This window comes from Anas platyrhynchos, chromosome 23 (assembly GCF_047663525.1).
Source record: "Anas platyrhynchos isolate ZD024472 breed Pekin duck chromosome 23, IASCAAS_PekinDuck_T2T, whole genome shotgun sequence".
Taxonomy (NCBI): domain Eukaryota; kingdom Metazoa; phylum Chordata; class Aves; order Anseriformes; family Anatidae; genus Anas; species Anas platyrhynchos.
In genome coordinates, this window is record NC_092609.1 from 7683019 (window position 1) to 7707764 (window position 24746).

The following is a 24746-nucleotide window of genomic DNA, read 5'->3' on the forward strand; positions in this document are numbered from 1 at the left end:
CCCCTCCCTTCCTTTTATTCCCTCCCCTTCCCTCCCCTCTTGTCTTCTTCTCTCCTCTCTTCTTTCTTTCGGGTAACTTCAAATCGCTTCAGTCGTTCTCATAGCTCCTATCCCTGGCTGATTCACGGGAACCCATCAGCAGCAACCAGAAGCGCTCCAGCTGCTGTGTCACTGGTCGAGCAACAGTCTCCAACTGGGAATCGCTGACTTCCTTGTGTGGCTCAGACAGGTGCCTTGCAGTTCCACCGTGGCCTGGACGTTTCCTCTTGCTGTGTCCCCACCTACAGCGCACTTCTGCTTAGAAGCAGCAGCAGGCTTTGCAAGATGTCCCACTCCTTCCATTTTCAGTGGTTTAGCTTGGCTAGCCGGGTGGTGTCTGTCAATAGAAGACAACAACGAGATTTGGGTTAGAAACAGCTAACTGAGTAGTTCCTTTGCACAAGGGCAAGGAATATCTACCCCTTCCTCTAGCTTGCTTTGCTTCTTTCCGAATCTGAGTCTGGAGTGGCAGTCAGGGAGCAGCGTTGTGCAGAAATGCCAAAGCCTCCCCAGCTGGTTGTACCTTCATCAGCAAGGCCTTTGATACTGCTGCCTCCTCAGCAACATCAGCCATTTCCGAGGAAAGCTGGTGTCCATCAGGTCAAATAGGAATGGGAAATCCCTCTTGCCACAACTTCACACTCACACCAGAGCTGGCAGGACAGGCCGATGGACAGAGAAGCGTCTGCAAGAGTGTTAGAAAACAGACTTTAGATTTCCGTCAACCCAGGAAGAATTACTTGCTCATCCCTTCAAAGTGAACTCTGAGTAGAAGGAGGGGATCCCAAGCTGCATTCCTGACATCTATGCTGCAAAGTCATCCAATGGGACATGTTACTGGACCAGCCTGTTACGAACAGAAACAGGACTTTGAGGTTATGCTGTTGGATTAGAATTAAGCTCAAAGAGTTAGTCCTTTGACGTGTTTTTGTTTGCAAGTGTTTTCACTGCTTCCCAGACAATGTCTCCAGCAAGCTAGCTGCTTGCTTCATTTGTTCTGTTCTGTTCTTTTTGATTCTGTTTTGTTTTGTTTTCTCAGCCAGGATTCTTAGAGAAATGAGATTAAAGTGATCATATTGTATGTCCACCCATCCCTCCCTCCCCTTCGCTTGTCCAGAGCTTTTACCTCGTCCAGCAGCTTGAATGAACTCGGTCCTAGGCGCAGTTGTGTCCAAGCCATTCTGTTCCTAGACGTGTTGTGAGAACAGACAGCTAAGTAGTGGGGAGAGGACGTGCTGCTGTCTGCAGTGTGACCTCAGCGCTTACCAAACAGTAGGGAATACACAGAGAAGGGCCTTAGGAGAACTTCAAGCCCCAGATACGTTTTATGTGGAAACCATATTTCCCAAGATAACACTGGACGCAACTGCACAATCAAAAGGGATTCATTTCTTGGTTCATTCAACTCCTAGGTTTTAGTTTTAAAACATGTCTGTCTTGGCTTAAAGCACTCTTCCAATCTCTATTTCCAGTTCCTAGGATTTCCTGAAATAGGGAATCCCACTTTTTCCTTTTACAATCTCCCAGTCTCTTCTTTTTTACCTCTCCCCAAGAAACTTAGCACTGCTCTCTTCATACTTGACAACTAGATATGGAGCTGTATCAGCCAGAAGGAAGTTTCCTTCACACTTGCTGCTTCTTACGGTATCTGGGCTCTTACCTTTACACTTACTCACCCTTCCTACATTAGCACAAAGAAAGCTGTTTGGGAGATCTGATGTCTTGTTTTCCAGAAACTGCCCTGAATCACCTTTACGAGAGCTGTCCCACGCTGCGAGCACAAGTCTTGCAGTCTGGCCAGATATTTGCCTTCTAAGTCAATAACCAAATCTGTTACAAAGGTAAGAACATGTAATTAATGGAAAGGAAATCCTTTTATTTTCATCACAGTTCACTTTTTTTAGTTAAGTTAAGAACATGTAATTAATGGAAAGGAAATCCTTTTATCCTTTTATTTTGATCCAAATTCACTTTTTTTTTTTTTTTTCTAGACCAAGAATGAACCGTGGAGAACCACCAAAACTCAGGTGAGAAATGAAATGACAAATGTTAAGGTCAGGCAGCTTGCCCACTGCCATTGCTACCCTGAAAGCAGATGGAGTGCATCTTCATACGCCACAGCCTGAGACACTAGTCGACAGGCCAGCCCGTGTGAGGAAGTCCATTGCTGTCCTGAATTTTAACATGACAGGGGGACTCTTAAGCCTCTTGTTTATGCTTCAGTACTTGCGGTCTATGGGAGGACCACAGCACACTCTTCTCTGTCTCCCCTTATTTGTTGATCATCTGTAGGAAGAAGAGAACGTGCAGAGGCCCTCACCCGTACATTGGGTCTGTTCTCACTCTGTGCAGCTCCATCATTGAGCAAAGTACCAACCTTGAGGCTTCTGTAAGGACTTGACACAAACTACAGAATACTACAATGAAGCATTCACAACAAAACCACATTTTTTTCCTCAGCCAAGCATCAAAACACTTACAGAAGGGCATGGTCCCTCTCTGTGCACCTCAAGGGGAGATCCACAAATCCTCACGTGGTTTCATCGCATCCAGCACCCTTCTCTGTGCCTCCCAGCTAAACGTGCACAGAGGCAGCTGTTGCCAAAGTGCTGTGGTGACACAATTCAGTTCTGTTTCTGAAGTCATCACCGCAGGCGCCTCCCAGTGACGGCACAACACTCTCTGTTGCTAATGCGTCTGTCTCAGAAACAGCTAGGGAAGTACCACTATGCCCAAACTGACTTGAATTAGAGTAGTTCCCAAATTATTCTCTGCTCCCCTACATCTGTGGAAGGTGTGTGATCAATCTTTTCCTTGAGAAAGGACTACAGAGCAAAAGAGCTTGATTCTGAGACGTTGCCCGTCCTTGTAGAGCAGTTCACCTTTGATTTCCATGTCAGAAAAAAGAAGGTGAAATCAACAATTCCCTTCCTCTGAGCTGGGAATAGGAAAGAAGCCCAATTCTCCAGGAAGCCTTCAAAAGGAAACTCTGCATTTCTTTGTTAAACACCTTGTTTAATTTCTTGAAAGAAATCTTTCCCAGGACTTTGCAACTGCGGTGGTTCGAAGCGGGTGGGCAGCCGAGTTCCACCACGGCCACTCTCTCACTCCCCCTCCTCAAAGGGAAAGGGGGAGAAAATACGATGCAAAGGGCTCCAGGGCTGAGATAAGGACAGGGCGATGGCTCAACAAGTATCGTGACGGGCAAAGCAGACTCAGCAGAGTGACCCTCAGGGTCCCTCCCTGCCCCTGCTCCCCGTGGGGTCCCTCCCATGGGATGCCGCCCTTCCCCAGCTGATCCCACACGGGCTGCCCACAGGCAGCAGCTCCTCAAGCACTGCTCCCACACGGCTCCGTCCCACGGGCTCCATCCATCCATCCATCCCCCAGGAGCAAACTGCTCCAGCACGGGTCCCCCACGGCTGGGCGGCAGCTCCCCCCAGCCCCCCTGCTCCTGCGGGGGCTCCTCTCCATGGCTGCAGCTGCGGCCCGGGGCCTGCTCCTGCGGGGGCTCTCCACAGGCCGCAGCCTCCTCCAGGCCACAGCCACCTGCTCCACCGGGGGCTCCTCCACCCACAGGGGGGCAGCAGCGTGGAGATCTGCTCCATGGGGGACCCATGGGTGCAGGGGGACAGCCTGCTCCACCAGGGGCCTCTCCCTGCACAGCCCGCAGGGGAAGTGCTGCTGTGAGCCTGGAGCACCTCCTGCCTCCTGCTGCACTCACCTTGGGGGCTGCAGGGCTGCTTCTCACTCCTTGCTCTTCCAGCTTCTGTTGTGCAGCAGTATTTCCCCCTGCTTACATCTGCTCTCCCAGAGGTGCAAACAACATCGCTTATTGGCTCAGCTCTGGCAAGCGCCGGGGCCCTTTTGGAGCTATCTGGAGCTGGCTGTTGTCTGGACTGTTCTCACAGACGCCATCCCTGCAGGCCCCTGCTACCAAACCCTTGCCACGTAAATCCGATCGAAGTGTATGCAGCAATTACAAAGCCGCTGTGCTTTGGGCTGTCACGATCCTTCTGCAAGTGCAGGGGAGGTGCAGGGTTGCTTTGCATTTCCAAAAGGAGGAAGAAAGCCTCCAACCCCACTGGACCTCAGCCACTTGCAGGATCCAAGCAACGCTCCCCACTTTCAGTTATCTCCCTCCCATGCACACAGTGGGAGCAAGGTTGAACAAGCACATTTTTGAAAATGTTTATCTTAATGAAGAATAAAAGAAGTCTACAACACCCAATCCCTCTGTGCACCCAAGGCAAAAATCGTGGACTATTCTGCCTCAACACTATTTTCAGACCCAATTTGTCAAGTCATCTAGCAGAGGATTTCTCTCTTGTTCACTCACTAGCTTAGTAGAGCACCAGTTTACATAGGTGCTGGAGCAGATTCCTCAACCATCTGAAGGGACTTGATCCCAGAAAAGTTCAAAACTGCAGATGACTCATGATTTTGTGGTGAAGCATCTATTAAATGAGAGCTGTTCCGCTTAGGGCACAGTGAGACAGTGTGAGAAGAACCCTGTATCTCAGTGATTGAGGCTTTATAACTCTACAGAATTGTCAGTCAACAATAAATGGAAAGTGCAGGAGATATGTTCTTTCTTCCTCCTTTCCCTGCCATACATTAGCAGAGAGATTGTGGTGGGATATAGGTTCAGAGCCTCACAGAAGAAGGATTTGAACCCAGGCTCTCCACAGTCTGCACCACTGCCTTCCTGATGGCTTTTGACTATTTTATTTTATTTTATTTTATTTTATTTTATTTTATTTTATTTTATTTTATTTTATTTTATTTTATTTTATTTTATTTTATTTTATTTTATTTTATTTTATTTTATTTTATTAGTATTATTCTTCTTCTTTTTCTGGGTGGTGTCTAAGTCTTGGGGGGAAGAACAAACTGTGGGAGGAGGGAATGCTACTACTGTCTGTGACAGTGGTGATTTCTGGACAGTGTTAGCAACAGAGCTTCTGCAGAGAAGAGAAAATGCCAGGCAGTCTCTGTTGGTATTCCATGTACTGAGTACTGAGTGCAGTTTTGGGCTCCACAGTATAAGAAAAAGACATAAACCTGTTAGAGAGTGTCGAAAGAAGGGCAACAAACAAGAGGGTCTCTTTTAACAGGGGGATTGAGGTTTGTGGCAAGGTTTTGGTAGCAATTTAGGGGCTGCACTGTGCTGGACACAGCAACAGACGCACCATAAGCCAAAGTCAGACAATAAGCCAAGGTGTGTTCACGCGTGGTTTACTGTGGTTTACGTGTGGTTTACGTATAGAAGAAAGTTTTTGCCTAGTGGTGAGTATACTGCAGATTTGCTGCATTGTTCTAAATTAAATAGCAAGATAAGTGATGGCATCGTAGGCTGGGAAAATATTTCTAGAGTATCAGCGCATTTTGAGCATCATTTTAACTGTTTATGCAAACATGAAGATTATTAAAATCAGTGTTTATTTATGTCTGTATGTAAACAGGTGATCATGTTGTATAGCATGCAGTAAATGGTTTGTGAATGCTGCTTGAAGAATGAAAAGAGTAAGTCAGCTCCACAAGGAATAAATGAATTTTGTTTATTTGTGCAATGCAGAGATTAGAATTAGACCAACAGCATGGAACCAAAGTCTTGCTGTGTGCCTTTTATCTGTAGGACAGTTCATGGAGGCTTCAGCAGCCCTATCTGTTTTCTAGCACTCTGAAATGTCCTCTGTGGTGCTGCACCCAGTTGAAAGCCTGCACTGATTGTGCTGAACTTTCCTAACAGGAGGCACGGGTCCTTCGTCGGACGCTGGCTGGGGATGTATGCTGCGATGCGGGCAGATGATGCTGGCCCAAGCACTGATCTGCAGACACTTAGGGAGAGGTGAGTGCTGGTCCTGAGGGAACTTCGGTATTGTCTGCAGACGCTTCTTCGTAAGTACTCCATTAAAAGCACAAACCCTGAATTTATTAGTGAGACTTTCTTTGATGCCCTGGTAACAGTTCCTAATGAATCAATTCATATTCAGCTGGGTGAAATCATCCCAGCCTGAAGCAGAGAAATAGGCATAGAAGGAGAACAAATGGGGAATCCTGTCGCCATTATTTTATAAACCTTTTAGTGTAACACCCAAGTTGAGGCCAAGGGAAAACCTGCCACCGTGGGACAGTGCTCTTACCCTTCTCTTCACTACTCACTTGTCAGCAGCACGAGGTCCAAACCCCCCTGGTGCAAGCTCTTAAGCGTGCATGTCACATCCCAGGATGCTGCCAGTGGAGTGTTTGGACTTTCTGTATGGATCTTATGTTGTTATTTAATGGGTGCTTAGAAATCCAACAAGGTCTAAACACAGCCTGTACTTTTAAATAATCTTGGAAGCTCAGAGATACTGGAATGGCTATCAACACGCAGCATGATCCGTCAGAATATGTTTGCAGTTGATGTTTTTGTTTTGTTTTATTTTCCCTGTTTTTACAATCTAGCCTATGATGATAAAGGGCAGCTTGATGATAAATAACAAGCTTGGAATTCTAGGAGCTCTACACAAAATGTAAATATTCGAGATGAATTGAAATGTCTTTTAACATCTCATTATAAAGCTTTCTGCTGTCTAGACATTTGATCAGTGTAATGAAAACGTCACCATTTTTTATTCTCTATCAATTTTTCCTTTCAGATTGGCAATGGGAAAAACACAAAAAACAACCAGAAGAATATCACAGAATCCTACGATGCTTTCTCGACAGGAAGGCTTGCTCTTATTCAATCCACCAGATGGGTAAGAACAAACATAAACTTTCAGGTTTTTTCCACTGAAATTTCTACTGTGTTGAATCACTAATTTGCAGTATGTTAATTCATAATTTTAAAAAGTGGATGTGAAGACAATGTGTATGCTTATATAAAAATAAAAAGGTATGCAGATGGGCACAAAGACTAGTAGTACAGAAACATTCCCTGAGACCTAAATAAAGCCATGTACTAGAATCTAGCTCTTGATAAACTCTGTAAGCCTTGGGTACCAGAGTCAGTAATGTTAGAATAGACAGTCTTGTAGCTTATTGCTGTAATTTGTAATAAAGGGCACTAACATTTGTTAACTTGTAATTCTCGTTATAGTTTAGAAGCCTTTTGTTTATTAAAGAAACTGGCACTCCCTAAGTTTTGAAAAGAGCATAGATTGAGAAAATAATTGTTATTGCTAACTACAGATTGCAGTTACTCTAGAATGTTTGACAGTCACGGTATTTACTGTATATTGTTCCCACATTCTTTATGGTCTCATTTTTCTTTGATTTTGTGTCCGTGTGTCTTTTTTTCACTGTGAAAACAGCACAGGTGGGTGTTGGAGAGGGGAAGTCAATTGGAGAATGGTTTGGACCAAATACAGTTGCTCAAGTACTAAAGTAAGTGAGATCATACCAGTCTCATTCAGAACGTACTCCCCTGGGGCAGCCAAGAGAAGGCCCAGGCAGAGTTTTGAAGGCTGCATCTCCCCCTGTCCCACAGTCAGGAATGTACTTGCCATCTATTTACAAGTGCAGCATGGAATGTCATGCCACAGCTCGGTGTGCAGGTACTGAGTTGGGAATGGGTGACCTCTAAATTTTAATAAAGGAAGAGCCTGAGGAGAAGAAACTGCAGGAAAGTCTCCTGCTATGCCGTCTGCATGCCCTCACCAGTCACACCACAGATGTATATTCCTTTCTGCACAGTGGCACAGCTCTGGCAGGTCGAGAGTGCCACCGTGTAGGTCGGAGTGGTGGTGTGAAACATCAGAGAGAAGCCATCTCGGCTGAGGAGGGAACTGAGCTGCAATTCCTCCCTTTCTGAGCAGCAGTTCTGCCAGCAAGGCTACTGGATAAAGATGGGCAGCTCCTCATAGTCTGGGAGCCACACTGAAAGGAACTGAGGCTGCTCAGTTCTCCAGGGGTACGTGGAGGTGTCTTACCTCAGGCAGGGGCTAGGCTACAGGTCCTGCGAGCTCAGCAGCAAGTCTTTGACACCCTGGAACAGGCACATGATCTGAAGAGGGAGGGGAGCTGAAGCATGCCCTGGACTCCAGATCTTTCATGGCCAAGTTTTTCATGGTGAAACGCTCACCCCCATTTCTTTCTGGCTTATTTGAAACAGCTAATTCTGCCAGTGCAGCTTAAGAGTGTAGCTCCCTTCCCCAAAGGTTTGGATTTTGCAGAAGTGGACATAAAACTGTGTGCTGCTGTCTCCCACTGAAGTTTTGGTGCCCCAAACCCTTAGCTGATTTAGCTTTTAACGCCCCATTTCTGCTGTGCACGCAGGCTCAGGCAGAAGTAATTCCACTGAATTCAGTGGAATTTCTTAAGCAAAAAGTAATCTGCAAAACTGGCATAGGAATTTTTTTCTTTTCCAGATGAGAAAAGACACAATTGGGCAAGAACCCATTGCAGAGACTGTCGAGTGCAATAAAAAGTAATAAACTTGATGTAGTTGAACTGTTACTGTCACTGCACGTAGCAGTAAGACAAAACAGTTTGCACATGGTGCAGCGCATATGTTTTTCCTGGTACCACTCAGTACCTATTTTTCTAAAGATATTAAACATTTAATGTTTAAAGTTTTCTTTTTCTTACATGGAGACTTTAAAAAATGCAGAAAGGATGTTTTTTCTTAAGAAAAAAAAATAAATAAATCAAATGGTTCTGAGTGTAAAGCTACCCTTTTGATCCAACTAGTTTATATTAATTAGTACCTTAATGTTTTCTAGGAAGCTTGCTTTATTTGATGAATGGAATTCATTAGCAGTTTATGTATCTATGGGCAATACGGTGGTCATTGAAGACATCAGGAAGTGACACCTCATCAGTTTTCTGGTAACAGTTTCTGATTTGACTCCATTTGCCAGCATGTATCTAAACATGAACAAATACTTGGGGGGCCATGGGTTTGTCTTGCAAGGGTAAGAAGAGGGAAGAAGGACATACAAACTCAGTTGTGTTTTTTTGATCCCTGATGCCAACTTCGTGCTCACATCACTGGATGTGAAGAGCTCCTTGAAGAATTTCTACTGTCATCATTGCTGCCATTTCATTTCCCTGGCGTTTTATAGGCAAAGCTTGACACTATTAATAACATTAATAGGACATGTCACTGCAGTCTTAAATTGTCATCCCCCAATCATTGATCTAACGTCTCACTTGGACGTGCCAGCACATACTGTCTGCTAGAATCACTTCTACTAAATAGCTGTAATTGCCATGCCCGGCTCGTTTTGTCTTGGGTGCCCTATAAAGATCCCAGGCAAACTAGCTTAATTCACTACTGAGAGGAAGATCTGCTTTGTGTTCCTCTGTGCGTTGACTGATTTCTAGTTTTATTCCCGCAGAAAAAATGTGCTGGTGCCCTCCTCAGAGCAGCAGCGCGTCCCACAGCAGTGCACATTTGCACAGAAGTGCTCTTGGCCGAAGCAAGAAGGCAGGAGGACTCTGCACAGGCTGGAAAGCCCTCTTGCTTATTATACCTCTACGACTAGGGATAAATCACATAAATCCCGTATATATTGATGCATTTAAAGTAAGGTTTTCTTTCAATTCATTGCTCGTTACTGTCAAATAAGTTTGGGTATGTGTGATGTCAGTAAAGAAATGAATTACAATTTCCTTTATTCCTTTTGAACTCCTAGGAATGCTTTAAGATGCCACAGTCTTTGGGAGCATTAGGAGGGAAACCAAATAATGCCTATTATTTCATAGGATTTTTAGGTAAGGAAAAAAGAAACTTATTCCAAATGTGCAGATGATCAAAAGAGAACATTTTTTGAAGGGGAAATAGTAAGGGGTCTAAGCGTGAACCTCTAGAAGTAAAGAAAGATGAGAATAGAATAAAATAAATGAAGAAGCATATCTAAAAGAGTTTAGAAACAGTATGAGATGATCCGTAACAGGAGCAGAAAGGTAACAGCAAAGCTAGGTGTAAAAATAAGTGATGACATCAACAAGAGCAACATACTGAGAATAGCTGATAGCATTTGACAAGTGTATTGGTCAAATGTCACTTTTATTTTCTTGTATTTCAAAACTGTTTCTGATAGCAGTATCTTTTTCACCTTTTGCATACCTTCTGTTATTAAGTATTGCTCTAATTAATTTAAAATGCATTCCTTCAGATTTCACCCCACTTTGGGCCAAAATTTTGCAACCCTATTTTGTCCTTTTGTAAAACCTAACCTGTTTTAGTTAGGCTTTTTTGTTCCAATTTCTGAATGAATGCCTAATGGGATTACAGATTGCATCTGTGAACATCCTGTACCTTTTAATCTGTCAAATGTTAGTGTTTACAACACTTGAGATTTAAAAAAAAAAAAAAAAAAAAAAGTACTGGATCTCACATGGAAAAATAAAAGTATGTGACAAAGATAGAACATAACCAACCAAAAAATTACAGTAATAGGTGACAATAGGAAGTTATACTAAATACCCTGTGGGAAACGCTGTGTCTAAACCTTCCGATTCTCTTAAAGAATCCCTAGCTGGAAAGTCTAGATTATACTGACTGCAATGGCAATCTAATTTCTATTTTACAGTTCTGGACCAAGTGCTTATTAATGTCACTTGCTTATTTTTAACATACGGCTTTTACCCATCCAGGCAATGAGCTGATCTATCTGGACCCTCACACCACTCAAAGCTTTGTAGATTCAGAAGAAAATGGCACGGTTGACGATGAGAGTTTCCACTGCCAGGAAGCCCCACATAGAATGAAGATCATGAATTTGGACCCTTCAGTAGCTTTAGTAAGTGTCAGGAAATCTGGAATGCATGTACTTTATCTCAAAGTAATGTCTCTCTACATTGGTAAGGGCAGCAATGCATCTCCTTGAACAGAACCAAGATCACAAAGCTGTCTTCTGTGATCAACACATAGTAGTTTGTACATAACTACATGGAGAATCTTAGGGCAAGTGGGGAGCTGTCTGTACTGTAGGGAGCTCGCTTTGTTTTCTTTACTGAGCAGCTTTTACTTCTTTCAAGAGGCATTATAATGGTCAGAGCAAGGAACTGAAACAGGTTTACGTGTTTTATTCTATCACTACTTTATGTTTGGTCACCTCTAGACAAGTTACTTAAACTTACTTTCTATCATAAGTTGAAAATGTTTAAGTGGAATTATTGTATTTCACCCCAAATTACAAATACAAATGTATTATTTGTAATTCACCCAAAATGTCATGGGGGTAGTGTGGTATTTGAAAAAATTGGATCTGATCCCATGCCAGTATCCTGTGATTGGGTGATTGGCAGTTGTCACCAGTGGGATGTGTTTCTAAAGCTTTAAACAATCTGTAAAGATACCGGTATCTGTCATTCATTCACATACCTGTTTTTTAATACTGCTGCTTTTTAGAAAGTTTTTTTGTTTTGTTTTGTTTTAATACTTAACTACGTAACTGTGCAAAATGTGGCATGATGCAACGAGACAGACAAAATCATAATGAAGAGCAAATATTTTCAGTATAGATACCAGAATGGAAATGTTCCTTAGGTGGTCCATCATCTACAAGTTTTCAGCTTCTGCTGATACCTGGACTGTAGGAACTGGGTGGCGCTCCATGGAGGAGCACACAGGAGCTGCTGCTATTTTTTGCTTGACTATTTCGTTAGGGGTTTGCAGGGCCTTGTTCTCCCCGTGGGTTCTCTCCCTAGAGCTGCCACATATTTGGAGTCTTATATCTACTGATCGTACAGGGCATTACTGTATCAGAGGTCAAACCGCCTTACCTGCTGGTACCACATACCTACCATCTGCAAAGGTAAAACTCTGTGTGTTTGTTTTTTCCCCTAAGGGCTTCTTTTGCAAAGAAGAATGTGATTTTGATAACCGGTGTAGTCTTGTACAAAAGGTAAGAGTGGGAACTTAGCATCTCGATTTGTTCTTTATAAAGTCTGGTTTTTATTGTCTGTTTTTTGTAAAATTTTCCTTTGCATTTTCCTTTGTATACAAATTGTATGAGCCATGGAGAAGAATGCATTAAAGCATCAGGGTAAGGCAATACTACTGAATTGCTAATTGGAAATTGTTCAGCACTTTACCAGCCACAAACCCTGCCAGTTGGAAAATGGGTGTAAACATCCACACTTGAAGGTGTTACTGGGTGACACTTGCTTTTAACTTCTAATTCTCACTAAATGACTAAGGTTTAACTGCCATATTGTAGTGATGTATCAATGATTTGCTTCCTGATCCTTTTTTATTGTTTGACATAATAGATTGCGTGTTCTAATTATGACTGTTAGTCCCTGCTATCTTAAAGATCTGATTCTGTAAGTGCTGCAGGCCTCTAGCTCCTGCTGATCTAGGGAGAACAGAAGGTGCTGGCTGCCACAGGAAACAGACTTGAGGATGTTTCTGCATGCAGCTGTTAAGCTAAGCACCAGACGTCTGAATGTAAAGTACCATCAACCTCTCAGGGCATTTATTTAAAAAAAAAAAAATCATCTAAGGAAAACAGTTTGTAAATAACTGAAATACAGGACAGAAGGTAACTTCTCTTTGAAGAGGAATAGCGTTTGGCTTCAGGAACACCTTTTTTCCTGACCAAAACCTGTCCTTCAAAATCTGATGCGTTTTTTTTTTTTTTTTTTCCCTTTGGAGGAGCTGATAGATCTGTCTTTTGTGCTATTGATCAACAGAAAACTTGAGGAGAGTTCTATGCAAGCAACTTCCTTTTAAAAAGCAGAAAATATTGTACATTCCTAGTGTGCTTGCTACCTGTAAACAAAATTACAGGTTTGCAGATATCAAAGCTGATATCAAAAGATGATAAGACTGATAATTTGTAGTACAGTTCAAGAGATCTGTCTTCCAGATGTGTTTTAACTAGGGATGTATTACAGAGACCATGGTGCTTGGATTTCACAGTATGTCTGTATAAAGACTTTTTTTTCCTGATGGACATGCGTAATTAAAAAACACTTTCAATTAAGCAGACACGTTTTGTGTTTGAAGCGTCTCCCGAGCCAGCTTTTAAAATGAAAGCATTCTGTCCTCAGGAGATTCTAAAGCAGCAGAGTCTACGGATGTTTGAGCTGGTCCAGAAGCACCCGCCACACTGGCCTCCTTTCATACCTCCAACAAAACCAGAAGTGACAACCACAGGAGCAGGTAAGGCACCGATTAAAAGCCTAATTGTGCAATGTTATGTTCCTCGTTAGCAAATAAAAGAATAATCACAGGTAGAATAACTATCCTTTGTGAGTGTCAAGCAATATATAGCAGGCATGTATCCAAACAAGCCATACAATTGCTAGCACAGATTTTTTTTTTCACTCTTACAAAGTACTTTTCTGGAATGCGTCTTTCAAAGTTTTTTTTTTAAGTGAACAAAATCAGGCATGTCTTTAGAAGCATTTTTTTCTTTATCTTTTTTTACAGAACTCATTGAATCTACTGACAAGCTATTTGAATTGGAAGAAGAATTTGAAATCCTGAGTGTGTGAAGGAAACTGTGGTGACTCTTCTGAGTGTTGAATATATTGGTAGTATTATTGCATTGACTTAAACAGCCATGTTAGCCCCGAAGTGCCTGAAATTATGGATAACAGAGCACAGAAATCTAGTAGCATCCAAAACTCCAAGGGCAGTTTAACACACAAGCTTCCCCGGATGGAAAGGCAGTAAGAGATCTTGTGATAAGATGCTTAAAGGGAATCTCTTTTTAACGTACCTTACGTGGAGACAAACGGGCCTTTGAGATTAAGGCAAAAATACATGTATCACTGGGCACCATGTTTGGAGAAAGGGATAACCCAAATGGATATTTCTTGCTCTCATATAATAATGCAATAGTTTAGTTCTTCAAGCAAAACAGTCTTCAGTTCAGGAGGATGTTTACTTCTGTTCCCTCCTGTGGGCTGCGTCATAGGAAAAATACATTGTCTTGTTTAAAAGATTGACTGGATCAGGAGAAAATTGTTTCCTTGTTAAATATTTTAACATGTATTTGAGCAACCAGTCTTTATTACAAAAATGTTTCTGTAAAAGGAACTATGTCTAATGGATACATTTTGCAATAGCCTTCCTGTTTCTGGGAGACCTCAAGAGGAACAGGAGCCTCAAATAGTTGCTACAGATCACAACCACTGTTATAGTTATGGTATATTTCACCTTGACCTTAAAATTCAAATGATTAAAACTTAGGTTATTTCTTTCCGAGTTAAAACGAGTCAAAGGTGGTTTAACTGTACCTTATTTATTTTAGAATAGATTTACACAAGTTTCTCTGTTACAGCACTTTATCTGTGCATCTAATAAATTTCTTAAGCTTTTCTTAGGTTGTATGCTGCTATGTTTGGTTAATTTGTGTGAACTAAATATAAACCAGGTTATCTTAAAACTTAATATAGAAGCGTACACAGATTACTGAATTGTTGCTTTTTGACTTCTTGCTTTTTGAAATCTGTTTTGGTAGAAGTGCCTTAACCCTACAGGTTTATCAGAACAGCCTGGGCAGTTTTATTTCTAAGGCAGAGAATCTCTCTCTAGCAGCCATAAGAAAAACAGTTCAGAATAAAGAAAGGCAAAGATTTTTAATCCATGCTGAAGTTCCTTTTCACTACCAGACAGTCCCCCTTGTGGTCATGTTGTCATGCTAGTGTAATGAACATGAACTGCAGACTTTCATCTTCACCAATAAATGACAACATAGAGAAATACTGAATATCTCTCACTCTTATTTATAGATTTTCTTTTCTTTTTCAGTTGTTCAGCCCTAGTCAACTCGGAGGTGGGCAGCAGCAGCTTCTATGGAGCTCCTATGCTGAAAAAAAAAAAAAAAAGTTGAGCCTTGAGGGAAAAGGAAGGTGGGAGAGCCAGATGGGGCAAGAGGAAGGGAGGTGGTTTGACCAGGACACCTTGAGGGTCTGGGAAGAGAAGAAATGGATGGGTGCTTAAGAGATGAGCAGCATCACAGCCTACATACGGAAGAATTGTGACGAGCAGTTTAGAAATGTGAGCGATTGGTGGTCTTGTGTTGATCGGCAGCTGTGCTCCATGGTTATAGCTGTAATTTCAGCAGGTTACTGTGTAAGCCGCATGTTGCCACTTCCTTGATCAAGGCAATGCTGTTCAGTTGCAGGGAAGAGGAGCAAGACTCAGGGAAGAAACGGAACGGAGAAAACTCTACACTGTGGATATGCACACGTAGCCATAAAATCAGTGCTGGACAGAAAGAGAGAAAGAGAGACAGACAGACAGACAGACAGAACGAAAGGAGGGAAGGAAGGAAGGAAGGAAGGAAGGAAGGAAGGAAGGAAGGAAGGAAGGAAGGAAGGAAGGAAGGAAGGAAGGAAGGAAGGAAGGAAGGAAGGAAGGAAGGAAGGAAGGAAGGAAGGAAGGAAGGAAGGAATGGAGGAAGGGAGGGAGTGTGGAGGAATCGTTAAGTGAGGTAGGACATGTGGATGTTGAGCAGTTTGGAGACAATGGGCTAGTGAAGCACCGAACTCAACTCACATGAGCCTTGGCAGGTATGCAGCTGGCTGAGAGCCAATCAGGCTCAAGGACACGATGCCCTTGGGCGATCAGGGAATGTCCCTAAGGCGGGACAGGTAGCCAAAAGAAGGAGGACCAGACTGAAAAGCCCGGGGAAGTGTTAACCAATCCTGAGCTTAGTTTCTGCAATATGTCTGAGTTGATTATGTTCAAACTAGATAAAAGGCGACTGAGCTATCCATTAAAGTTGAAGTTCACTGTTCACTCATATTGAGCGTCTGTGTCTTCCTTCCGTCGGCAACAAGGGAGGGAGGAAGGTAAAGGGAGAAAGAAGGAAAACCCCACACTCATAAAAGTGAGAAAGATCCAGGTGTAAAAGAACGTAAAAGAAAGACAACTGTCATGTTGTGGTCTGATAGGATGTAGGAGAAAGCAGAAACCCAGCAATTCTATATATTTTATATAGAATTTTTTATATAGAATAATAGAATATTTAGAATAATTTATATATATATATATAATTAAAATATTTTATTATAATTTTATTTTATTTTATTTATTTTTTATTTTAATTTTTATTTTAATTTTATTTTACTTTATTATTATTATTATCCTTCTTTTAGTATTATTATCCTTCTTTTTCTGGATGGTGTCTAAGTCTTGGGGGGGAAGAACAAACTGTGGGAGGAGGGAATGCTACTACTGTCTGTGACAGTGGTGATTTCTGGACAGTGTTAGCAACAGAGTTTCTGCAGAGAAGAGAAAATGCCAGGCAGTCTCTGTTGGTATTCCATGTACTGAGTACTGAGTGCAGTTTTGGGCTCCGCAGTATAAGAAAAAGACATAAACCTGTTAGAGAGTGTCGAAAGAAGGGCAACAAACAAGAGGGTCTCTTTTAACAGGGGGATTGAGGTTTGTGGCAAAGTTTTGGTAGCAATTTAGGGGCTGCACTGTGCTGGACACAGCAACAGACGCACCATAAGCCAAAGTCAGACAATAAGCCAAGGTGTGTTCACGCGTGGTTTACTGTGGTTTAACGTGGTTTACGTATAGAAGAAAGTTTTTGCCTAGTGGTGAGTGTACTGCAGATTTGCTGCATTGTTCTAAATTAAATAGCAAGATAAGTGATGGCATCGTAGGCTGGGAAAATATTTCTAGAGTATTAGCGCATTTTGAGCATCATTTTAACTGTTTATGCAAACATGAAGATTATTAAAATCAGTGTTTATTTATGTCTGTATGTAAACAGGTGATCATGTTGTATAGCATGCAGTAAATGGTTTGTGAATGCTGCTTGAAGAATGAAAAGAGTAAGTCAGCTCCACAAGGAATAAATGAATTTTGTTTATTTGTGCAATGCAGAGATTAGAATTAGACCAACAGCATGGAACCAAAGTCTTGCTCTGTGCCTTTTATCTGTAGGACAGTTCATGGAGGCTTCAGCAGCCCTATCTGTTTTCTAGCACTCTGAAATGTCCTCTGTGGTGCCGCACCCAGTTGAAAGCCTGCACTGATTGTGATGAACTTTCCTAACAGGAGGCACGGGTCCTTCGTCGGACGCTGGCTGGGGATGTATGCTGCGATGCGGGCAGATGATGCTGGCCCAAGCACTGATCTGCAGACACTTAGGGAGAGGTGAGTGCTGGTCCTGAGGGAACTTCGGTATTGTCTGCAGACGCTTCTTCGTAAGTACTCCATTAAAAGCACAAACCCTGAATTTATTAGTGAGACTTTCTTTGATACCCTGGTAACAGTTCCTAATGAATCAATTCATATTCAGCTGGGTGAAATCATCCCAGCCTGAAGCAGAGAAATAGGCATAGAAGGAGAACAAATGGGGAATCCTGTCGCCATTATTTTATAAACCTTTTAGTGTAACACCCAAGTTGAGGCCAAGGGAAAACCTGCCACCGTGGGACAGTGCTCTTACCCTTCTCTTCACTACTCACTTGTCAGCAGCACGAGGTCCAAACCCCCCTGGTGCAAGCTCTTAAGCATGCATGTCACATCCCAGGATGCTGCCAGTGGAGTGTTTGGACTTTCTGTATGGATCTTATGTTGTTATTTAATGGGTGCTTAGAAATCCAACAAGGTCTAAACACAGCCTGTACTTTTAAATAATCTTGGAAGCTCAGAGATACTGGAATGGCTATCAACACGCAGCATGATCCGTCAGAATATGTTTGCAGTTGATGTTTTTGTTTTGTTTTATTTTCCCTGTTTTTACAATCTAGCCTATGATGATAAAGGGCAGCTTGATGATAAATAACAAGCTTGGAATTCTAGGAGCTCTACACAAAATGTAAATATTCGAGATGAATTGAAATGTCTTTTAACATCTCATTATAAAGCTTTCTGCTGTCTAGACATTTGATCAGTGTAATGAAAACGTCACCATTTTTTATTCTCTATCAATTTTTCCTTTCAGATTGGCAATGGGAAAAACACAAAAAACAACCAGAAGAATATCACAGAATCCTACGATGCTTTCTCGACAGGAAGGCTTGCTCTTATTCAATCCACCAGATGGGTAAGAACAAACATAAACTTTCAGGTTTTTTCCACTGAAATTTCTACTGTGTTGAATCACTAATTTGCAGTATGTTAATTCATAATTTTAAAAAGTGGATGTGAAGACAATGTGTATGCTTATATAAAAATAAAAAGGTATGCAGATGGGCACAAAGACTAGTAGTACAGAAACATTCCCTGAGACCTAAATAAAGCCATGTACTAGAATGTAGCTCTTGATAAACTCTGTAAGCCTTGGGTACCAGAGTCAGTAATGTTAGAATAGACAGTCTTGTAGCTTATTGCTGTAATTTGTAATAAAGGGCACTAACATTTGTTAACTTGTAATTCTCGTTATAGTTTAGAAGCCTTTTGTTTATTAAAGAAACTGGCACTCCCTAAGTTTTGAAAAGAGCATAGATTGAGAAAATAATTGTTATTGCTAACTACAGATTGCAGTTACTCTAGAATGTTTGACAGTCACGGTATTTACTGTATATTGTTCCCACATTCTTTATGGTCTCATTTTTCTTTGATTTTGTGTACGTGTGCCTTTTTTTCACTATGAAAACAGCACAGGTGGGTGTTGGAGAGGGGAAGTCAATTGGAGAATGGTTTGGACCAAATACAGTTGCTCAAGTACTAAAGTAAGTGAGATCATACCAGTCTCATTCAGAACGTACTCCCCTGGGGCAGCCAAGAGAAGGCCCAGGCAGAGTTTTGAAGGCTGCATCTCCCCCTGTCCCACAGTCAGGAATGTACTTGCCATCTATTTACAAGTGCAGCATGGAATGTCATGCCACAGCTCGGTGTGCAGGTACTGAGTTGGGAATGGGTGACCTCTAAATTTTAATAAAGGAAGAGCCTGAGGAGAAGAAACTGCAGGAAAGTCTCCTGCTATGCCGTCTGCATGCCCTCACCAGTCACACCACAGATGTATATTCCTTTCTGCACAGTGGCACAGCTCTGGCAGGTCGAGAGTGCCACCGTGTAGGTCGGAGTGGTGGTGTGAAACATCAGAGAGAAGCCATCTCGGCTGAGGAGGGAACTGAGCTGCAATTCCTCCCTTTCTGAGCAGCAGTTCTGCCAGCAAGGCTACTGGATAAAGATGGGCAGCTCCTCATAGTCTGGGAGCCACACTGAAAGGAACTGAGGCTGCTCAGTTCTCCAGGGGTACGTGGAGGTGTCTTACCTCAGGCAGGGGCTAGGCTACAGGTCCTGCGAGCTCAGCAGCAAGTCTTTGACACCCTGGAACAGGCACATGATCTGAAGAGGGAGGGGAGCTGAAGCATGCCCTGGACTCCAGATCTTTCATGGCCAAGTTTTTCATGGTGAAACGCTCACCCCCATTTCTTTCTGGCTTATTTGAAACAGCTAATTCTGCCAGTGCAGCTTAAGAGTGTAGCTCCCTTCCCCAAAGGTTTGGATTTTGCAGAAGTGGACATAAAACTGTGTGCTGCTGTCTCCCACTGAAGTTTTGGTGCCCCAAACCCTTAGCTGGTTTAGCTTTTAACGCCCCATTTCTGCTGTGCACGCAGGCTCAGGCAGAAGTAATTCCACTGAATTCAGTGGAATTTCTTAAGCAAAAAGTAATCTGCAAAACTGGCATAGGAATTTTTTTCTTTTCCAGATGAGAAAAGACACAATTGGGCAAGAACCCATTGCAGAGACTGTCGAGTGCAATAAAAAGTAATAAACTTGATGTAGTTGAACTGTTACTGTCACTGCACGTAGCAGTAAGACAAAACAGTTTGCACATGGTGCAGCGCATATGTTTTTCCTGGTACCACTCAGTACCTATTTTTCTAAAGATATTAAACATTTAATGTTTAAAGTTTTCTTTTTCTTACATGGAGACTTTAAAAAATGCAGAAAGGATGTTTTTTCTTAAGAAAAAAAAATAAATAAATCAAATGGTTCTGAGTGTAAAGCTACCCTTTTGATCCAACTAGTTTATATTAATTAGTACCTTAATGTTTTCTAGGAAGCTTGCTTTATTTGATGAATGGAATTCATTAGCAGTTTATGTATCTATGGGCAATACGGTGGTCATTGAAGACATCAGGAAGTGACACCTCATCAGTTTTCTGGTAACAGTTTCTGATTTGACTCCATTTGCCAGCATGTATCTAAACATGAACAAATACTTGGGGGGCCATGGGTTTGTCTTGCAAGGGTAAGAAGAGGGAAGAAGGACATACAAACTCAGTTGTGTTTTTTTGATCCCTGATGCCAACTTCGTGCTCACATCACTGGATGTGAAGAGCTCCTTGAAGAATTTCTACTGTCATCATTGCTGCCATTTCATTTCCCTGGCGTTTTATAGGCAAAGCTTGACACTATTAATAACATTAATAGGACATGTCACTGCAGTCTTAAATTGTCATCCCCCAATCATTGATCTAACGTCTCACTTGGACGTGCCAGCACATACTGTCTGCTAGAATTACTTCTACTAAATAGCTGTAATTGCCATGCCCGGCTCGTTTTGTCTTGGGTGCCCTATAAAGATCCCTGGCAAACTAGCTTAATTCACTACTGAGAGGAAGATCTGCTTTGTGTTCCTCTGTGCGTTGACTGATTTCTAGTTTTATTCCCGCAGAAAAAATGTGCTGGTGCCCTCCTCAGAGCAGCAGCGCGTCCCACAGCAGTGCACATTTGCACAGAAGTGCTCTTGGCCGAAGCAAGAAGGCAGGAGGACTCTGCACAGGCTGGAAAGCCCTCTTGCTTATTATACCTCTATGACTAGGGATAAATCACATAAATCCCGTATATATTGATGCATTTAAAGTAAGGTTTTCTTTCAATTCATTGCTCGTTACTGTCAAATAAGTTTGGGTATCTGTGATGTCAGTAAAGAAATGAATTACAATTTCCTTTATTCCTTTTGAACTCCTAGGAATGCTTTAAGATGCCACAGTCTTTGGGAGCATTAGGAGGGAAACCAAATAATGCCTATTATTTCATAGGATTTTTAGGTAAGGAAAAAAGAAACTTATTCCAAATGTGCAGATGATCAAAAGAGAACATTTTTTGAAGGGGAAATAGTAAGGGGTCTAAGCGTGAACCTCTAGAAGTAAAGAAAGATGAGAATAGAATAAAATAAATGAAGAAGCATATCTAAAAGAGTTTAGAAACAGTATGAGATGATCCGTAACAGGAGCAGAAAGGTAACAGCAAAGCTAGGTGTAAAAATAAGTGATGACATCAACAAGAGCAACATACTGAGAATAGCTGATAGCATTTGACAAGTGTATTGGTCAAATGTCACTTTTATTTTCTTGTATTTCAAAACTGTTTCTGATAGCAGTATCTTTTTCACCTTTTGCATACCTTCTGTTATTAAGTATTGCTCTAATTAATTTAAAATGCATTCCTTCAGATTTCACCCCACTTTGGGCCAAAATTTTGCAACCCTATTTTGTCCTTTTGTAAAACCTAACCTGTTTTAGTTAGGCTTTTTTGTTCCAATTTCTGAATGAATGCCTAATGGGATTACAGATTGCATCTGTGAACATCCTGTACCTTTTAATCTGTCAAATGTTAGTGTTTACAACACTTGAGATTTAAAAAAAAAAAAAAAAAAAGTACTGGATCTCACATGGAAAAATAAAAGTATGTGACAAAGATAGAACATAACCAACCAAAAAATTACAGTAATAGGTGACAATAGGAAGTTATACTAAATACCCTGTGGGAAACGCTGTGTCTAAACCTTCCGATTCTCTTAAAGAATCCCTAGCTGGAAAGTCTAGATTATACTGACTGCAATGGCAATCTAATTTCTATTTTACAGTTCTGGACCAAGTGCTTATTAATGTCACTTGCTTATTTTTAACATACGGCTTTTACCCATCCAGGCAATGAGCTGATCTATCTGGACCCTCACACCACTCAAAGCTTTGTAGATTCAGAAGAAAATGGCACGGTTGACGATGAGAGTTTCCACTGCCAGGAAGCCCCACATAGAATGAAGATCATGAATTTGGACCCTTCAGTAGCTTTAGTAAGTGTCAGGAAATCTGGAATGCATGTACTTTATCTCAAAGTAATGTCTCTCTACATTGGTAAGGGCAGCAATGCATCTCCTTGAACAGAACCAAGATCACAAAGCTGTCTTCTGTGATCAACACATAGTAGTTTGTACATAACTACATGGAGAATCTTAGGGCAAGTGGGGAGCTGTCTGTACTGTAGGGAGCTCGCTTTGTTTTCTTTACTGAGCAGCTTTTACTTCTTTCAAGAGGCATTATAATGGTCAGAGCAAGGAACTGAAACAGGTTTACGTGTTTTATTCTATCACTACTTTATGTTTGGTCACCTCTAGACAAGTTACTTAAACTTACTTTCTATCATAAGTTGAAAATGTTTAAGTGGAATTATTGTATTTCACCCCAAATTACAAATACAAATGTATTATTTGTAATTCACCCAAAATGTCATGGGGGTAGTGTGGTATTTGAAAAAATTGGATCTGATCCCATGCCAGTATCCTGTGATTGGGTGATTGGCAGTTGTCACCAGTGGGATGTGTTTCTAAAGCTTTAAACAATCTGTAAAGATACCGGTATCTGTCATTCATTCACATACCTGTTTTTTAATACTGCTGCTTTTTAGAAAGTTTTTTTGTTTTGTTTTGTTTTAATACTTAACTACGTAACTGTGCAAAATGTGGCATGATGCAACGAGACAGACAAAATCATAATGAAGAGCAAATATTTTCAGTATAGATACCAGAATGGAAATGTTCCTTAGGTGGTCCATCATCTACAAGTTTTCAGCTTCTGCTGATACCTGGACTGTAGGAACTGGGTGGCGCTCCATGGAGGAGCACACAGGAGCTGCTGCTATTTTTTGCTTGACTATTTCGTTAGGGGTTTGCAGGGCCTTGTTCTCCCCGTGGGTTCTCTCCCTAGAGCTGCCACATATTTGGAGTCTTATATCTACTGATCGTACAGGGCATTACTGTATCAGAGGTCAAACCGCCTTACCTGCTGGTACCACATACCTACCATCTGCAAAGGTAAAACTCTGTGTGTTTGTTTTTTCCCCTAAGGGCTTCTTTTGCAAAGAAGAATGTGATTTTGATAACCGGTGTAGTCTTGTACAAAAGGTAAGAGTGGGAACTTAGCATCTCGATTTGTTCTTTATAAAGTCTGGTTTTTATTGTCTGTTTTTTGTAAAATTTTCCTTTGCATTTTCCTTTGTATACAAATTGTATGAGCCATGGAGAAGAATGCATTAAAGCATCAGGGTAAGGCAATACTACTGAATTGCTAATTGGAAATTGTTCAGCACTTTACCAGCCACAAACTCTGCCAGTTGGAAAATGGGTGTAAACATCCACACTTGAAGGTGTTACTGGGTGACACTTGCTTTTAACTTCTAATTCTCACTAAATGACTAAGGTTTAACTGCCATATTGTAGTGATGTATCAATGATTTGCTTCCTGATCCTTTTTTATTGTTTGACATAATAGATTGCGTGTTCTAATTATGACTGTTAGTCCCTGCTATCTTAAAGATCTGATTCTGTAAGTGCTGCAGGCCTCTAGCTCCTGCTGATCTAGGGAGAACAGAAGGTGCTGGCTGCCACAGGAAACAGACTTGAGGATGTTTCTGCATGCAGCTGTTAAGCTAAGCACCAGACGTCTGAATGTAAAGTACCATCAACCTCTCAGGGCATTTATTTAAAAAAAAAAAATCATCTAAGGAAAACAGTTTGTAAATAACTGAAATACAGGACAGAAGGTAACTTCTCTTTGAAGAGGAATAGCGTTTGGCTTCAGGAACACCTTTTTTCCTGACCAAAACCTGTCCTTCAAAATCTGATGCGTTTTTTTTTTTTTTTTTTCCCTTTGGAGGAGCTGATAGATCTGTCTTTTGTGCTATTGATCAACAGAAAACTTGAGGAGAGTTCTATGCAAGCAACTTTCTTTTAAAAAGCAGAAAATATTGTACATTCCTAGTGTGCTTGCTACCTGTAAACAAAATTACAGGTTTGCAGATATCAAAGCTGATATCAAAAGATGATAAGACTGATAATTTGTAGTACAGTTCAAGAGATCTGTCTTCCAGATGTGTTTTAACTAGGGATGTATTACAGAGACCATGGTGCTTGGATTTCACAGTATGTCTGTATAAAGACTTTTTTTTCCTGATGGACATGCGTAATTAAAAAACACTTTCAATTAAGCAGACACGTTTTGTGTTTGAAGCGTCTCCCGAGCCAGCTTTTAAAATGAAAGCATTCTGTCCTCAGGAGATTCTAAAGCAGCAGAGTCTACGGATGTTTGAGCTGGTCCAGAAGCACCCGCCACACTGGCCTCCTTTCATACCTCCAACAAAACCAGAAGTGACAACCACAGGAGCAGGTAAGGCACCGATTAAAAGCCTAATTGTGCAATGTTATGTTCCTCGTTAGCAAATAAAAGAATAATCACAGGTAGAATAACTATCCTTTGTGAGTGTCAAGCAATATATAGCAGGCATGTATCCAAACAAGCCATACAATTGCTAGCACAGATTTTTTTTTTCACTCTTACAAAGTACTTTTCTGGAATGCGTCTTTCAAAGTTTTTTTTTTAAGTGAACAAAATCAGGCATGTCTTTAGAAGCATTTTTTTCTTTATCTTTTTTTACAGAACTCATTGAATCTACTGACAAGCTATTTGAATTGGAAGAAGAATTTGAAATCCTGAGTGTGTGAAGGAAACTGTGGTGACTCTTCTGAGTGTTGAATATATTGGTAGTATTATTGCATTGA

The 24746-nt window shown here is 41.4% G+C and overlaps 1 long non-coding RNA gene and 1 pseudogene across 1 annotated transcript; both read left to right on the forward strand.

Moving 5' to 3' along the window:
- The first annotated feature begins 5177 nt into the window (after positions 1-5177).
- Positions 5178-13652, forward strand: LOC139999319 (cysteine protease ATG4A-like; annotated as a pseudogene).
- Positions 13653-17008: 3356 nt separating this feature from the next.
- Positions 17009-18810, forward strand: LOC139999332 (uncharacterized). Its single transcript, XR_011804719.1, has 3 exons — positions 17009-17104; positions 17898-17999; positions 18555-18810. It is a non-coding gene; the product is annotated as an uncharacterized lncRNA (long non-coding RNA).
- The last annotated feature ends 5936 nt before the right edge of the window (positions 18811-24746 follow it).